This window comes from Priapulus caudatus, unplaced genomic scaffold (genome assembly GCF_000485595.1).
Source record: "Priapulus caudatus unplaced genomic scaffold, Priapulus_caudatus-5.0.1 Scaffold1186, whole genome shotgun sequence".
Lineage (NCBI taxonomy): Eukaryota > Metazoa > Priapulida > Priapulimorpha > Priapulimorphida > Priapulidae > Priapulus > Priapulus caudatus.
Genome location: NW_014578247.1, coordinates 88107 through 92640, shown reverse-complemented (window position 1 = coordinate 92640; position 4534 = coordinate 88107). Strand labels below are relative to the sequence as shown.

Sequence of the window (4534 nt, the reverse complement as noted above, 5' to 3'; positions counted from 1 at the left end):
CCAAAACAAAGTCTCTATCTTCCAACAGTTGGTCAGTTATGGTGATTTTGCCAGACCTTGTTTGAATGAAATTGAGCGATAAAATATATCTACAGTGCAACCATTGTGAAATACACTCATGTAACTATCTTATGATTTATGAGTTTATTATTTGCATGAAAAAGCTAGTACTATAAAATGTAAGGCGTGCCGATGCATGAAGATTAATTTGGCTTAACCATGCCATCATTTCTGTTGCGTACACATGTACCTATGGTAAATTATATCAGACACTAGGTAGGAGTGGCTGGTTCATGGTGTGTCATCTATCAAATAAAAAGGGTATTTAAACTTTGACCATATTTCACCTACAACCCCGAGTCTATCCTTAACAAGACAAGACGTTGAAAGTTTAGAGTAACTATCCCATCTTGTACAGCACTAGCAATATTTCCAAGCAAACAATAAAGCATGAACGAACAAGCAATAAGCAAGTTACGAACTTTCAGAGATACGAACAAATCTGTCTGCATATACAACCTTAATAAAAGTCTATAAACCTTTAAAGCCATTCCCAGTCCCTGTTCCTCAGACTTTAAGTAATACTGTTTACGGCTGGTAAAAGATACTGTCGAGTATTATTGGGGTATGTACAACCCTTTTTTTACAATACTGTGTACAGTATTCAGTATTTATAAGAGTAATGTTGGACTTCCGAACATTTCGACTTGCAAACAAACCCCAAGAACCTATCCTGTTCGTAAGTAGGGGAGCTCTTGTAAACAAACGCCCCCATACATACATCCTCCGTAACGAACAGTTTGTGCTAACCAAAATGTCGATTGAATGACACTCGGTTGCTTCAGATTTTTCACCAATCTAAACATATTTGAAACAACCGGTAGGAGTTTGACGCTGCGCGGTTAGTACTCACGTCTTGCTCACAAACGTATCTATTTTCCACAGATATACCCTGCATGGGTTTATTCGCGGTTGGCCTACTCCCATTTCGCCTACGGCAAAATTCCCATTTCTTCTACAGCAAAATTCCCAGTTTAGTCTACTAGCCAGCCTAGTGAACCTAGAAATGTCGAGTACTATAAGGTTTTATGTTGGAAATGCAATATACAGGTCATAAGGACTCACAAACTGCTGGATGCTAATTTGCATAAGTGTAGCATTTTGCATAATCGGCCTAATTAGCGTATTAATTAGGTCAAATCACTAAATCAAGAATATCTTCCTTAGTAATCCATATAGAGACTTCGTTTGTTTGTCTAGACCCATGTTTTCGACACTAAGCAATTGATCTGGCATGGATTCAAACCCCTACCATCCTTCCGACTGCCAGAAATCCAATATGGCTGCCATGCATAATGAGGTCAACCGCCCGAAGGATTTGCCTCTTTGGATTTGTCAAAATTGCTCACTTTTTAAAATTTATGATTAGATATAATATATTAATACATATATATGAAGTCATATTCAAGAATTTTCACTACTCTAAACAGGATTTCACTTGTTAGGACGTTAACGGGTTTCAATTTCTTTTTCAAAAATATTCTTCTCGTGAAACAGTAAACCGATCTTATCTGCTATTGAAGCGAGCTATCCTGCTCTTAAATCTGCTGTACTGCGTAGATTCTGCGCATGCGCAGCCAGCCAGTATCTTCCTCATCGCACTCGCTCAGTAATCACTTTGCCACGCAATTTCTCGCGAGACTGAGATTTCTCGCGAGATTGACATTTCTCACCTGTTACCCCGTCACCACCACATAAATAATAAGCTAGTTAGATTCCTTAGACTATTGGCCGATCAGTGCTCTAGTGTCGTTATATATTTCTATTCAGTAATTCTATATATTCTATATATCTCTATTCTATATACTCTGTATATTTCTATTCTATATACTCTATATATTTCTATTCTATATATTTCTATGGTCACCGCAGTGTCGCCGTGCATGAGGCGGCCGGGACCACAGACTGCCGCTGTTGGATCCCACAGGGCTCCAACGGCAACGGCGGCATCGAATGGCTGGATGTGTGCATTGAATACGGGCAAACGGAGGACGAGTGCGACGGCAGACCGCTCGTCAGGGATGCGTGTAACTGTTGCGACGTCTGCGGCAAGGTGTGTGTGTGTGTGTGTGTGTGTGCGTGCGTGCGTGCGTGCGTGCGTGCGTGCGTGCGTTTGCATCCATAAATCTACGACTCCTATACCTTTTCGTGTATAATCTAAACGGTATGCCAAAGGCAGGGGGTATAGCTTCTGGTTCACTCACTAATTATTTATATATATATATAGTTTAATAAAATATATACATATATATATATATATATATATATATACATATATACATATATATATATATGCGGCTAAAGTGTAGTATAAATTTCCCACTTCTATAACCTACAACTACTGTTATGCATCGCTCCCCTTTTCACCCAGGCTGATTAGTGCTGCCACCTGCAGTGATAATTTCATGTATAATTTAGAACTTAAAAACGTACATTTTATACATATTATGATCAGGAGTGAATAATAGATATTATTATTATTATTATATTATTATTATTAGTATTATTATTGTAGCGGTGGCACCGGACCCTCGGGTTCCTAGCAGGGTGGCTCCCTGGGAACCGGAGTGTGGGTGTTCCGTGTTTGTGACTGTACAATTATTTGTGATGTCTGCTGTTTATTAGTGTGCGTTTTCGTGGTGTTTTGCCGGCTCATCAATTAACGATGTAGATAGTCGAGTTACTACATGGGGGCAGCCATGTTGGGTGGGTTAGCCACCCCCTCTAGTGGCCGTGAGTGGCGCGGGCCGTGTTAACAGCTAGTGTAGTGCCGTGTGGAGAGACACGGTACGCAGTTCGGCTCGGGAATCGGTTGAGGGAGAACGTGTAGTTCAGTTCGTCCCGGTAGCTGAGTGAGGGAGGACTCATCAGGTAGTATATATGGTGCGTATGCATGGTGTGGAGTGGCCTGTGAGCTGTGTGTGTGGCGGCTATGGTGACAGGTAGCGTACGAGTAGAGAGGTCACGTGGTCACGAGTGTTTGGCGTGTGCCTTGCCTCATGAGTGAGAGAGACAGGCACGTCGGTTAATTAATGAGTAGGCACTGTCGTATTGTCCTGTTGTTGTGGGGCAAGTAAATAATACAGTACTAGTAGTAGTCGAATAATATATAGGTTGGTTTAATATTCCTAGGCTAGAGTACGGGTATTGAGAAGTATTAACTCTCGTGCACGGCTGCACAGGAGGAGAGGCCACCGGTTACTGTAGGCCTTTGCCCGGCTGCGTTCATAGTTCATTCTATTTGTTTAACCTCTGTGCTTACCCTGGGTATGCACTTGTTATTCAACGTAACGTAAGGCCAGCAGGCAAGGGTGTGGTTATGTGGTCCGGGTGGCGACGATACGGCCGTTTCAACGCCTCCGGGCACAACAGGTGAGTGAGAAGCACTAAGGTTGTTGCTAGCCACTAAGTATCGACCGGTGGCGCCATCGGGTGTCGCAGGAGGATACGAAACGCTACATACTATCATTATACTATCATTATTCACTCCGGATATGATACATTCTATGGGGAACTGCCTTGCAGGTCAAGGGCGACGTTTGCTACGACTACAAAGTAGTAGGAGAACCACTAGGCTGTGCCGATGGTTCATCTTGCATGAGGGTCGAGCATGGTCTACAGTGCATGTAACAATATAGCAGCGATGAAAGACGGCATCAGGAGCAAACAGACCCAAAGTTTGCTTTTATTCAATTCGGATACTATCATAATATTCTTCTGATCGGATGTGTTTACTTGGATGTACATTGGGAATTTAATAACTAAAATTTACAGTGCGCCTTTAAAGTATAAAATAAAATTTCCAATGAAAAGAGGGATCGCGTGGAGGGCAAATAATAATATATTAAATTGTCTTCAAATGGCGAATCATCGGTAAATTATATGCACTGCACCAATATTGTATGTATTTTCTTCTGTTGATCTACAATTTTGGTACATGTACATTACATGTTGGTAATCTACCTAGACATAGACAGGACTGAGATGGAATAAACACATTTAATTATGTTAATAAAGAAATATTTGTGATGGTTTTACGTATTCCAAACAGCTACGCTCGTTCTGTGGGATCAAGTATACAAAGTAGAGATCCAACAAGAGTAAGTTTTGCAACATTTACTACCACTAGATGGCAGCACTATATAGTCTCAGTTAGAGTCCTTTAGAGCGAGTCGACTCTAAGGTCAATTAGAGGGACTCTAGTCTCAGCGAATATATCTCAGGAAATATATCTATAGTATAATAGTGTTATGCATTTCTGGTAACATTAAACATCATAAAAACGCATAATGAAAATAATGGCATTATGTCCAAGCCAATAGTATTAGCATTCACGCGGTATTTCACTAAATGACACCAACCTGATGAATCTATTGCAAAATTTAATACGGGGGGGGGGGCTTTATGCATAAACATGTATACGCAAAACACAGAATTAATTTATATCGGAACAGTTGTTGTGCTAAGAAGGCAC

At 40.9% G+C, this 4534-nt stretch overlaps 1 long non-coding RNA gene across 1 annotated transcript; it reads left to right on the top strand.

Annotated features, from left to right (window-relative positions):
- The first annotated feature begins 2031 nt into the window (after window positions 1–2031).
- Window positions 2032–4073, top strand: LOC106815725. Its single transcript, XR_001394784.1, has 2 exons — window positions 2032–2113; window positions 3586–4073. It is a non-coding gene; the product is annotated as an uncharacterized LOC106815725 (long non-coding RNA).
- Window positions 4074–4534: the final 461 nt, after the last annotated feature.